Here is a 14,502-nt window from a genome sequence, read left to right on the forward strand (position 1 = left end):
CAACTACAGATGGACAAGATTGTGGAGGAGTACGAAGACATCTTCACCTCCCCGGCAGGGGTTCCTCTGCACTGTCAAGTCAAGCACTCCATCGATCTGACCCCAGGTGCGTCGCTACCCAATGGACCAATTTATCGGCGCTCCGTTCTGGAGAACGATGAAATCAAGAGGCAGATTCAGGAGCTCCTGTAAAAAGGTCACATCCGTCCGAGTTCATCGCCCTGTGGGAGCCCGATCGTGTTGGTACAGAAGAAGGATGGGACATGGAGACTCTGTATTGACTATCGGGCGCTGAACAAGATCACTGTCCGTAATAGGTACCCGATCCCGCGGATTGATGACCTCCTAGACCAACTAAAGGGGGCGAAATATTTCAGCAAGATCGATCTGAAGTCAGGATATCACCAGGTACCAATCGAACCCTCAGATGTGTGGAAGACTGCCTTCAAATCCAAGGAGGGCCTCTTCGAATGGTTGGTCATGCCTTTCGGATTGACGAATGCTCCTGCAACCTTTATGAGGCTAATGGATGACATCTTGCGGCCATTCACCAACTCCTTTGTAGTAGTATACTTGGATGACATTTTGATCTTCAGCCAGAGTTGGGAAGAGCACCTCCACCACATCCGACAGGTTCTCCAAACACTGCGGCAACACAAGCTATGTGCCAATTTGGAGAAATGCACTTTTGGCATGACCCAGGTTCAGTATCTGGGATACATCATTGATGAACAGGGGGTGCATGTCGATCCAGCCAAGGTCCAAGTCATTCGGGATTGGCCCTCTCCAACCACTCTAACAGAGCTCCGCAGCTTTCTAGGTCTTGCCAACTTCTACCGCAGGTTTGTGTTGGGATTTTCTCATATTTCTTGGCCCTTGAGTCAAGTCACCAAGGGAGGGGCGAAAGCAAAATTCTTTTGGTCTGAATCTCAACAAAAGGCCTTTAGGGAGTTGAAGGATCGCCTCTGCACGGCACCAGTGCTCGCATTACCAGATTTACAACAACCATTTGAGGTCGAGACAGATGCCTCTGACTATGCTATTGGGGCAGTCCTTACTCAACATGGACATCCAGTGGCATATCACAGTGAAACACTTTCAGACACAGTCCGGAAGTACCCCACTTATGATAAAGAGATGTATTCCATTGTACAGGCCTGCCGACAATGGAAGCATTACATTTTGGGGAAGGAAACGGTCATCCACACAGACCACCGACCCCTGCAGTTCATACAGACCCAAGGGAAATTGCAGAATGATCGCCATCAGAAGTGGTCTACATACCTGCAACAGTTTCACTTGAATATCAAGTATAAAAAGGGCAGCACCAATAATGTTGCAGATTGCCTCAGTCGACCACCGATCATGGCGCTGACCACCGTGCTCAACTCTTGTGGGCACGAGACTTCTGATTGGCCACTTCTCTACAAAAGCGACCCAGAATTCGGCCACACATACCAGACACTCTTGGAGGGTCGGCATGTTGCATATTTTCACCTCCAGGATGCCCTATTATGCCACCTCAGCCACCTTTGTGTTCCTTCAAGCGAGCGTGCCAAGATGATTTGGGAAGCACACTACAGTCGGGCTGCTGGGCATTTCAGGGTCGAGAAAATAGTGGCAGTACTGCAAAATTATTTCTATTGGCCGAATCTTCAACAGGATGTTGGGAAGTACATCCGATCATGTACTGCCTGTGCCATTGCCAAACCGACCATTAAGAAGCACAGCCTCTATACCCCGTTGCCTACCCCTAGTCGACCTTGGGAATCCATCTCCATGGATTACATGTCAGGCTTTCCTTCCACTAAGCATGGAAATGACTGTGTTTTTGTGGTCGTCGACAGGTTCTCGAAGATGGCCATTATGGTGGCCTGCAAGAAGAATATCACAGCAGAAGCCACTGCTAAACTCTTCTTTGAACGAGTGTGGGTGCACTTTGGGATCCCACAGTCTATCATCTCAGATCGGGACAGTCGGTTTCTCAGCACATTTTGGTCCAGTCTCTGGTCAATGCTGGGCACCAAACTCACGAAGTCCACAGCCTTCCATCCTCAAACTGATGGCCAGACAGAGGTTGTCAATAGGATGATTGTGCACATTCTGCGCATGTATAACTCAAAGCATCCACACACATGGGACGAGAGCCTCCCCTATGTTCAACACAGCTACAACCGAGCTCTTCACAGCTCCACTGGCCATAGCCCTTTTCAGGTGGGTTTGGGATTCCAGCCACTATGCCCCATTGATGTGGCCATGCCACTTGCAGCTACTCACATGAATTCAGCTCATGTCCAGTCCGAAACAGATAAGGCCACCAGCTTCATTGAGCGCATCCAACATATTCACCAGCAGGTCCATGACATTCTAGAGAAATCAAATGCCAAGTACAAGCAGCGACATGATCAACATCGGGTGCCACACAAGTTTCAGGTGTGCGACAAAGTCTGGTTGCATTTGCAAAAGGAACGCCTTACTGGAGCCTATCGGAAATTGAGACCACTCCGATATGGTCCTTACACCCTTACTAAGGCTATGGGAGACAATGCATTTGAGCTCAGCATTCCCCCATTCCTTGGCCTGCACCTAGTGTTCAATGTGGACCGCCTTCGGCCATACTTTCCACCATTGCTAGACACATCCGACATTGCAGAACAACTCAAACCCACAGAATTAAATCCAGATTGCATGGAACAAGCTGCAACTGATCGGATCATGGACACACAGATCACTCGCCAACAGAATATCCAACTGTATCGAGTTTTCAAAGCAGGCCAACTCCTTCAGCAGGGCAAGTGGCTCACCAGGGAACAAGTTCAGCAGAAGTTTCCTCATCTCATGGAGGAGCTCAACGCAATGGGGACCATTGCTTCCTAAGGGGGGAGGACTGATCCAGGTGGATATTGGTGGCCACCTGCTAAGTCCACCTGGACCCCCACCATTATCTTTCTCAGCATTTTCAGTTTCCTTAATTGTAGCACAACTTACTATTTTTAGCAGTTTTTTCGGGTCCTGAACTTCCGGAGCCGTTTTGAGGCCCTAAACGATGTTTTTTGGGGAATCCGAGGGAAACATGGGTCCATGGAATAGACCGATGTTGCTCGTTCCAACAATGATAATGCTCGGATAGATCTTTCTAATGAGCTATTGTACGCGTCAAACGGAGATCATATGCCAAAGTTACGACCCCGGGAAGTTGATGTACCAATTTACTCCCAAGTGGGGCCCACAGTTTGGCGTTTCATCTCCTAGGGTTAGGTTTTGGAATGTTAAGGGTTTTCCATTGTTTCTCAACAATAAATAGGCCTTCGAGCTTCATTGTAACACAGTTCAGAGGCATGTAGCCACCACATCTCTTCTCAGAGATAAGCGACCATCACCCTAGCTGGTTTATTTCCATTTCTGGTTGTAAGCATATTTCAGTATTTTCCATTAATGAAATGAAGTATTATTTCCGCTGCATCTTTGTGTATATGGTTATCTCTGTAATTTGTTGCGTTCCTGTTTAAATCCGGATCACTTTGCCATTCCCCTTGTCGGGTTCTGGCTCAGGGTCGGAACATGCATCTGATTCGGAAACCTTCAACTCAGCCACCAGCGACTGCTTGGCCCGACACTCACTTGTGTTGTGAGTGGGACTCTTGTGGAACTCACACCACTTCCCTGTGTCCTTCTTCGGCTTCATGGTGTTGTTCTTTTCTTGTGGCTTTGACGGGTTGTCTTGGGTCACCCCGCCTTTGGCTTTGTCCTTTGGGCTTCGGATTTGCAGATCCAAAGTCTCGCTTCTTCTGTTTGAACTTTTGCTCGATTTTGACAGTGTATCGGTATGCTGTGCCGAGTGAGGAGATGTTCAAGAACCCCATCTCTTCCTGGATGTATCTGTGTAGGAAGCCGCGGTATTTGAGTACCAGATGCAGCTCAGAATCTTTGATACCCAACTGTGTGCGAAGTGTATGAAAAATTTTTGTGAACTTCGGCACATCTTGGTCTCGTCCCTGCCGCAGCGTGGTCCATTTGATGTATTTGTCCTCATAGCTTCCGACAAGGTAGTACTACTCCTTGATGGCATTACCGGAAGTCATTCCAAGTGGGTGTGGCTGAAAATAGTGAGCTTGTACTTTCATCCTTCTGCTCGCAGTAGGTTTCCCACCAGTCCTTGACGTGGGGGGCTGCTTTGAGAAGAGCGAAAACAATCTTTTCCCGACTTGAAAATTCATGAACAGAAAAATACCCATCTAGCAGATTTAACCATTTATCTATCGCATCTACGTCTATTTGACCCTCGAAGATGGGGATTTCAAAATTAACTTGTACCTTAAACGGTGTGGTGTTTCCAGAGTAGCTGTTGGAAGCCGATGCATCGCCTCTGGGTAGCCACTGAAGGATCTGCGCAAAGCTATCCATCATCGCGTTCCTTTGCTGCTCGAGCGCTTCTTTGAGCAAGATTTTGATAGGATCTCCTGCCCCCTCGTCTTTCTTCTCATCCGCCATGGGAGGCCGTCGGGATTTGCGAGGCTGGTCTTGCAAAGGTTCGACCAGTTCAAGCCCTAACTCCTTATATCCCGACCTCGTTGGGGACATGCAAAGAAAAACAGAGAAAAAGCAGACCGCTCTGGTACCACTGATCCGGATTTAAACAGGAACGCAATAAAATACAGAGATAACCATAAATACATATATGCAGTAGAAATAATACTTCATTTCATTACTGTAAAATACTGAAATATTCTTACAAACAGAAATGTAAGGAAACCAGCTAGGGCGATGGTAGCTTATCTCTCAGGAGAGATGTGGCGGCTACATGCCTCTGAACTGTTCTAAAACTGTGTTACAATGAGGCTCGAAGGCCTATTTATTGTTGATAAACAATGGAAAACCCTTCACATCCCAAAACCTAACCCTAGAAGATGAAACACCAAATTGTGGGCCCCGTTTGGGTAAATTGGTACATCAATTTCCCGGGGTCGTAACTTTGGCATACGATCTCCGTTTGACGCGTTCGATAGCTTGTTAGAAAGATCTATCTGAGTACTACCACTTTGGGAGGCAACATTGGTCCATGGACCCATGTTTAGACCAATGTTGCCCCAGATTCCCAAAAAACGTCGTTTAGGGCCTCAAAACAACTCCGGAAGTTCAGAACCCGAAAAACTGCTAAAAATAGTAAACTGTGCTACAATTTAGGAAACTAAAAATACTGAAAGAGACAGTTGTGAGGGTCCAAATGGGATAGGTGGGTGGTCACCAACATCCACCTGGATCACAAATATCACGATATATGTATTGTAATTGATGCAGGTCACCTTCCACTTTGATACCTTTCATCACATCGTAAATCATTTAATTCGATATTGGCATTTTTCCAACTTCATGCTTTAGGGGGCAGTTGTTACAGATCCATTTGGGCACATCAAATCCCAACATCCAGATTAGTGTTTTAGGGCTCATCAAACCCTAATTTCAATTGCTTCATGCCCTAAACAAGTCACCCCTTTGAATGCCTCTTTCCTAGACAGTTTCATGACTTGAAGACATCCAGAAATAACCTCTAGAGGGACCAGTGCAAGTAAGCCCTTATGAAGGTGCGATGCAGAGCAGTTAAGTCCACTACCTGGGTGCTCTGCAGAGCACTTAGGCTTCCTTTCACCTGCGCTGGGCGAGAATGAGCGAAATTCACATAGGGTTTGGGGAATATTCTTATCTTTTGGAGTCATCTAGAAGGTTCCCTCACTTATCAACTCCTATGAGCTCGAAAATGGATGAGTAATGAGTTAAGGTGCATCCTATCCTCTCATCCCTTCCTCCATGGAACTAATTCTAAGTATGGAAGGCCATTCAATGCCACCATTTATGACAAAACCTCCTTCATCTTCCTATAAATTGACCACTCATCTAAGTGATCAGGGGCTGGATTATGTTGAATTACAAGGAGATAATGCTGCTATGAGATTTGGCTTTGAAACAAGTATTGTAATTCTACAAGTTTGTCATGCTTTTGATGTGATGTGGATGGGATCCAAGCTGGAGGAATGGCTTTGAATCAGACACTAATGGTTGTAATTCCTTCTTTTATCTAATAAAGTGTTTAAACCTTTTTCCCATATGTTTGTATTGTTTCATAATGCTTATGTGTGTGAATTGTATCTGATTCCTTTCACTTATATTTAATAGATTGTATGCTTTGATCGGTTTTTGTCTTCTGTTGTGTTTACAGGGTACTTCTCAAGTGGATTAAGTACGGGAAGGAGCGATGGAATCGATACAAGGGAGACGAGAGGAAAGCAGAACTACAGGTAGGCCTTCTATCTTCTCATCTTATCTATTGCTTATAGGAAAAGTCTAAAACACTTTAAACTATTTTTCTAGATACAGCTACTTATCTAGGGAATTAGTATTTATCCATACATGTTAAATTCTCCAAAACATGGAAGCTCCCTGAGGAGAAAGGTTGTTGTGTAATTTCTAGCAGGATTTATGTTGTTGGAGAATAAGTTACATTCAATCTTGTTAAATGATGAGAATATCCATCTATGGCTTTCCCTCGTAATCCCAATGGCAATGTTATCGACATCTATCTTGGAAACGCTTACAATTGTGTGGGTATTTGGGATGGTTATCATGACAAAGTGGATATCATTCCTAATGATCAGGGCAATTAGATTATTCCTTCCATGGTTTCCTTCACAGAAAATGAATGCCTCATCGGAGAGCCTGCCAAGAATCAAGTCGCTTTCAACCCTGTGAACGCTGTTTTTGATGCCAAGAGGTTGATTGACAAGCATTTCTTCGATTCCTCTGTCCAGGCTGATAAGAGCCTTTTGGACCTTTTCTATTGTTTTCAAATCCAACGATAAGCCCTTGATCCAAGTAAATTTTAAGGGAGAAGAGAAAACCTTTGTGGCCAAGGAAATCTCTTCAATGCTATTGCTTAACATGAAATAAATCGCCCAAGCATAGCTGGGTTTTCAAGTGAATAAAGTCGTCATTACCGTTCCCGCTTATTATAACAATTCGCAGAGGCAAGCCTCTAAGTACCGAAAGCAAATAATGAGAGAAATGGAGATTCTTTGAAGGGCGAATTCTCCATAAATCGTGTAGTGTTATGGCATATTAGATCGAGGAGGAGAGATCTCTTTTGCGTTGGAGTACATGGACGGTGGTACCCTTGCGCAGGTTCTTCAAGCCCACAAGAAAATCCATGAACACTATTTGGTTGAGGTTGCTAGGCAGGTGCTCAAGGGCTTGCATTACCTACACCAAAACAAAATTGTTCACCGTGATATAAATCCCTCCAATTTGCTGATGAACAAGAGAGAAGAGAACACCAATCTTGTGACCTGTCTCCCCTTTCTCAATGAATCTGTAAGGAAATATCTTCTGTGGCCTTTCGATCTGATTTCACAAGGTTGGTTTTGTTTTTGCTTAGAACCAGTTCATATGACAAGGACTTCCATCAAGCCTAAATACTGTCACTGTATTTTCATGGAATTTTCATTGATAATCCTCCATGGCTGTCGATCTAATACACTTTACATCGTGGGGTTTTTGTCTGGCATAGCCATTTTCTTTACTTTCATGCTATGCATGTTTTATTTTGTTTGTTTTCATGTTCCTTTTTTTGAATTGGCCAGTTTAGATTTCTTCTTTTTGCCTGTTTAAGTTGTTGTTGGATTGTGATGTTTGCCAATACGATGATTTATCAATACCAAAAAAAAAAAAAAACTCACTTATTTATATAAAAAATATTTAATTAAAAGAAAAGAAAAAAATACTTTGGAAATAAATGTCATCCTTTACTTTGTATATACTTCCCACATCAAGTTACAATGATCATCAAAATATTTATTCTCACTTTATCATGGAAAGTCTTAATCTATAAATAGGCTTTGTTACAATACTATAGGCCAATACGATGATTTATCAATACCAGAAGCCCAAAAAAAACCATAACTCACTTATTTCTATCAAAAAATATTTAATTAAAAGAAAAGAAAAAATACTTTGGAAATAAATGTCATCCTTTACTTTGTATATGCTTCCCACATCAAGTTACAATGATCATCAAAATATTTATTCTCACTTTATCATGGAAACTCTTAATCTATAAGTAGGCTTTGTTACAATACTATAGGCCAATATGATGACTTATCAATACCAGAAGCCCAAAAAAAACCATAACTCACTTATTTCTATCAAAAAATATTTAATTAAAAGAAAAGAATAAAAATACTTTGGAAATAAATCTCATCCTTTGCTTTGTATATACTTCCCATTTTATTTCTTGATTATTATTTTATATTAATTTTGACATATAAATTCATGACATCAAAATTTGGTTTTATTTTGAATTATAAACTAGCATTGTCATATAAATTAAATGGCTAGTTTGAAACTATAAATTAGTATGACTCTTAAATACCTATAATCATCAAGTTATAATGATCATCAAAATATTTATTATCATGTTATTATGAAGATTCTTAATCTATAAATAGAATTTGTTACAATTTATTAATCCTCATTTTAAATTATATTGTCTATAAACTTCAGATAATGTAAATAATTTAACTTTATCTTATAGAATTTGTTACAATTTATTAATTCTTATTTTAAATTATACTATCTATAAACTTTAGATAATGTAAATAATTTAGCTTTATTTTCCACTTTTGTATGTAATTTTCTTTATTAATTCTTATTTTAAATGACCATTTACATGTCAAATTTGTTTTTCAATTTATGCCTTACGGCATTAATTTAGCGTTATTTTCCACTTTTATATGCAATTCTCTTAATTAGTTTTTTAAAATTTTTATTTTAAATGGTATCAAAATTGTTCCTCAATTTATACCTTGAAAAATTTCTTTTATAACATCTGGTACAAACACTAATTATATTTATTTATATTCGCCCTCAACCACCAACAGCAGAAAGTTGGTATTTATCCAATACCGTTCAAGAAGGAAAGCGGGTCGACCCTAAGCAGAGGAAAATTCATTGTTCCCGCAATTCGCGAATTCGGCATTTTTATGTTAGAAACTCAAAATCCTTGATTTTTCCTTTCTTTTCCGCAATTCGAGGATTCGGGATTTTTATATTAGAAAGTCAAATTCTTCGATTATTTCTTGCCAGTTTGAATTACTTTCAAAATTTCTCAAAATCTAGTTTAAAAACGGTAAAAGATATCTACATTCAAAATTTCCTAGATTTTAATAAATTTCCTAGATTTTAATATCTTAACTTAGATAAGCGTAAAATATGTTCAGCTAAACATTTTCAATTTTTTAATATCTTAACTTAGATAAGCGTAAAATATGTCCAACTAAACAATTTCATTTTTCAAGATTAAGTAACGATTTTTAATATATTTTTTGTTTTAAGATAAGAATTCTAAGCTAAATAAAAGTAAAACCATCCCTTAAAAAACATTTCTTCTTTTCCAATTTAGGTAGATGTAAACTCTCTTACCATTTCTGAATGTACGAAAAAATCTTCTACCGGAAAAGATAAAAACATAAATAAAAAGATTTTTTAAATAATTTTCTTAAATGTTTTTTAAGTTAAGCGTAAAATCTCTTCCGCTAAACATTTTCATTTTTTTAGATTACCTATTGAAAAAGATAAATAAATAAATAAAAAGATTTTTTAAATAATTTTCTTAAATGCTTTTCAGTTAAGCGTAAAATCTCTTCCGCCAAACGTTTTCATTTTTTGAGATTAACTATTGTTTTAAGTTTAATCTCTTCCGTTAAACATTTTCATTTTTTGAGATTAACTATTGTTTTAAGATTAACAAACATTTTTCCCTTTAAGATAAGAATTTTAAGCTAAATAGATGTAAACCATCTCTTAAAAAATATTTATTTTTTCAAATTTAGATAGGTGTAAACTCTCTTACCATTTCTGACAGTTATAAAAAAAAAAATTCTCCTAACCGGAAAGATAAATAAAAGGACTTTTCAAATAATTTTCTTAAATGTTTTTAGTTTTTTGTTTATCAATTTTTTTAAAATAAGAACGATTAATATTTCCGATCTCAATATAAGAATGAGTTCGAAGTGCTCTAATTCCCATGTTATTTTCGGATTTTCGTACACAAATGATACACAAAGCAAACTAATCCATTCCATTTCCGCAACCCTGAACTGAAGCTCGCACAGAGCTATCAAAATAAATGGTATGGATCATATCCATGGCTGCCCTTTGTAACCACTTTGCGGCCTCCGCCATGAAGGACGGACTCAATCGGATCATGAGAACAATCTCAATATAAGAATGATTTCGAAGTGCTTTAATTCCCATGTTATTTCGGATTTTCATACACAAATCTACAGCAAGTAACGAATGAATGGGCAAGAGAGCGAGCTAAGCCAATTCTTTTTCCCAACCCTCAATTAAGGCTTGCACGGAGCTATCAAAATCAAAGGTATGGACCATATCCATGGCTGCCTTTTCTAACCACTTTTGAGCCTCCGCCATGAAGGACGGACTCAATCTGATCATGAGAACGCAGAATTCGTTCACGTCCACAGCCCCATCGCCGTCCAAGTCGCCTTCTTCTATCATTGCCCGGAGCTCCTCGTCTTTCATGGAATCCATGCCCAAACAGCGGAATGTGCTTCTTGAGACTATGGAAGGTGATGACGCCTGTCTCCGCATCCGCGAGGACACGGAAGGCACTGCACATCTGTCACATATCTACATGCTAATACATATATACAAAAAAAAAATTCTTTTATATAGTGTCCACACTATGGTTATGCGCCTGCACTTTATTTAAATATATAACTTTGCATGTATAGCCACCACCTCGTATACATGCCTAACCGGAGGCGGTATATGGTGTGGCAGGTAACGTTTGTCATACCAATGTTTAATCAATGTTTAATACTTGTCTATAGTCTATTGTCGATACGATGGTATAGGATCTCCCCTCGAGCGTATCAAGACTGTCCTGCCCACATTGGTTGGCGCCTCCTGCGCTGGACATCTGGCAACAGCGTTGAATTCCGCCGGCCTGATCACGTGACAGGGGTATGGTTAATGAGCTTGGGACTTTCCCGCGCCCTGCTTTTGGGTAATGTCGCCTCCATCAACGATGTGCGTTTTTTGCATGAGATCAAGGGTCAAAATTGCTCCACGCTTCCACCGCTGGCAGGTAAAGTATATACGTGGTTTCCTCCGGATTATTCGAAGGTTTCCTCTCTGCTCAGCGATTCCCAGCTCTCTGCTCACCACTGCAAGGGTTTTACTCCATAGCTCCGCGCCGAGACCACCGCTATTCCAGGCACATGCGCCACTCCAGAGGGGCTTCCGCTCCATGGTTTTTCATTCTCAAATCGGCCAGGTAATTACACAATCAGTTAGAAGATCTGATGCGATTTTGAGTTTAATTGTTATGCAAAAGTCTAATATTTTATCCATTGCTTGACAGATTGTGAACGGGCATCTCCCAGCTTCTACGGCTTTGGAAAAATCCCTCCAGATGAGGCCCGCCGAGTTTACAAAGGTATTAATCTGGTTTCCAGGGTTTAGTTTCGGTTGGTTCACCTCTGTCTCACTTCGGTTGCCAGGGATTTTCCTTTGTGCTTAGAATGAGACCCCGACCTTATTATTGCACGGTTGGTCGTAGGTCATGATGGACCGATGCTCTTGTTCCGGTTCTAAATGTTCTGGGACTGATTACGGAATTTGGGCACCTCTTCGTTTGCGGTGATTTGGGTTTTTACCCTTGGTCGCGAAGCTGAAGTTTTCACTTGGTTCTATTAGACAGCTGTTTAATATTTTTTTGTTTTGCTGAATGTACTGTAGCTATAGCCATGTATTATGATTATCATGAAGCCCTGGTTGGAAGCCAGCTCGCTTGTTTAACTTTGGACTCATATGGCTTGCGGCCTATAATTTTAATATAACTCACTGCTGTGTTACGCTTATGTTTATTTCTCATGCTGATAAGAATGGTTTTCTTTAATGAACTATAGGGTTTGATTATTACCCGGATGCGTAATGCGTTTCTCATTTTGGAATCTTGCTTGTTTGATTACGGCATACAAGCATTTTGTTTACAGTATGATTTAAGGGTCTATTCCATATCGTTGATGTATTTACAGATCTGTATATAGTTAAAGAACTGTCGCGCCTGCATCTGATTTCTATAGATGTATGGTCGACTAGTTATGGGTAATCTGTGACAGGAAACCCTGAGGATCTGGAAGTTGCATAACGGTTATACCGTATGGTTAAAGACTTCTGGTTCGTTATTAGCAGACATTACTTCTGCGGCCTTAGTGCTATTGTATATCTTGATACTTCCTTGACACGATTTAATTATTTCCGCTGTATATTACCGGAATGTCAATATGGTATTACTGCATGGCTCTTGGCTTATCTTTGTAATGATTTGCACATTTGACCGTTGTAATATTCAGCTATCAACTGTTCAGGTCTTTAAATTCGGATATTATCTAGGTTTTCTCCGTTGTTATGGAATCGCCAGAACCCCCCTGCTACGGTTAGACCGGGTTCGGGGTTCAGAGTTTATTCATGCCTTCTCATTATTTTATTAAAATCTCTATTTGACACCGTCCAGCTGGTTGAGGTTATAGGAAAAGGCATTTTGTTTAAGATTATAACGAGAACTATACCGCTGACTGTGATCATTAGGGTCAAGATATGATATCGACCCAGAGTTTATTATCTGCATGAATAGCCAGTTTTCTTGGTTCGGATACTCCTAGACTGTGAACCCATTTATCTTGTAGAGATAAGGTTTGTTTTACAAATATACTGCATTCTTTGTTCAGATGATCTCAGTTCTCTGTCCTTCGAATTTTACTGACACACTGTCTATAGTTCTCTTTTGCACAGAAAGTCATAGCTACACCATCTTTCTATTTTTACAGATATATTGTCGATAACCTTGTACAGATAACCATAGTTACATTGTCTTTTGATTTTTACAGCTATACTGTCTATAATTTGTACAGATAATCATAGTTACACTATCTTTCGATTTTTACAGCTAGGCTGTCTATAATCACAGTTACACTATATACTGTTTACAATTATTGCACAGACAATCACAGTTACACTATAAGTTACACAGATAACTATGGGGACATGAGGGTTCCGTTACTTACCTGATCTCCACTGGTAAGGTGAGTCTGGAACAAGTCTCCTGCCAAATCTCTGTGTAAAGCTTGTTATCCACCCAACCGTGAGACCAGTCCTTCGAGACCTGAGTCTCCCCCCAAGCTTCCGCTTACCGGATCACTATCCTCAGTAAGCCAGCACTGTGTGCTTGACTATCTGGTCCTTACCAGACTTAGTCCATACAGGGTTTTTCCTTCCCTTTCTCCTTCTCTGCCTGTCTCTACAGCCCAAAGTTTCTCAACCAACCTCCCCTTTTCCCTGAAAACCCTTCCAGTTAGGGAAGGTGGTTATTTCTAGTTTATTAACTAACTTTTCTTTTCCAGTTCCCTTTTGGGAATTCAGATATCTTCATGATTAATTCTTTTAATCATTATTTTAGTGCACATGTAAAATCAACAGAATATCCTCAAAAGAAAATAAATCCTTCAATATCATTCTAATTCAGTTTTTGCTGTAGTAACTTTTAAATAATTACATTTTTACGGGGTCATCACATCTCCCCCTCCTGAGATTGGACATCGTCCCAATGTCTAGTGTCTCCAAACAGTTCCGGGTAAGCTTTCCGAAAAAGCTCTTCGTCTTCCCAAGTAGCCTCTTCAGGCCCATAGTGCTGCCACTGCACTTTAATTTGGGTAATAACCCGCTTCCGCAACTGCACTTCTCTCCGGTCGAGAATGCTCAGCGGCTCGACCAGGACCTCTCCTTCCGGTTCGACCTGCAACCAATAACAGTATCAGTCTTTTGTTCCAGATACATTTTCAATTAGTTCAATTAAAAGCAATCCTTACCCTTATATCTTGCCACTTGATCACATGCTTAGGGTCATAGATATACTTTTTAAGCATGGATACATGGAAGACATTATGAATTCTAATGTGGCTCGGTAAAGCTAGCTGGTAAGCTACTGGCCCAACCCTTGCCAAGACCTGAAAAGGTCCGAAGTAACGGGGTGCAAGTTTAGCACAACTGCTCCATTGCAGAGTACTTTTCCTGGCTTGAATTCTGATGTAAACGTGATCGCCCACCTGATACTCTTTGAACCTTCTTTTCCGGTCTGCAAAATTTTTCTGCCGATCTTGAGCGGCCTTCAGGTTGGCTCGCACCTTTTTGACCATGTCCTCCATCTCCTTGAGCATTTCTGGTCCCAACCTTAATTTGTCCTCCGGGCCACTCCAATTTGAGGGCGTCCGACATTTTCGTCCATACAAGACTTCAAATGGAGACATCTGAATTGATGTGTGATATCCATTGTTGTAAGCGAATTCCACCAAGTGCAAATAGTCTTCCCATTGTGTCGGTTTTTGCATGACACATGCCCTCAACATGTCCTCCACCATCTGATTTACTCTC

The 14,502-nt window shown here is 40.6% G+C and overlaps 1 pseudogene; it reads right to left on the reverse strand.

Annotated features, from left to right (window-relative positions):
* Positions 1-10,116: 10,116 nt before the first annotated feature.
* The window catches only part of LOC149233356 (calcium-binding protein KIC-like), a 29,193-nt pseudogene continuing 24,807 nt past the window's right edge, over positions 10,117-14,502 (reverse strand).

The sequence above is a fragment of the Pinus tabuliformis genome, chromosome J, assembly GCF_031772625.1.
Source record: "Pinus tabuliformis cultivar Carrire ecotype Pingquan chromosome J, CPIR1, whole genome shotgun sequence".
Taxonomy (NCBI): domain Eukaryota; kingdom Viridiplantae; phylum Streptophyta; class Pinopsida; order Pinales; family Pinaceae; genus Pinus; species Pinus tabuliformis.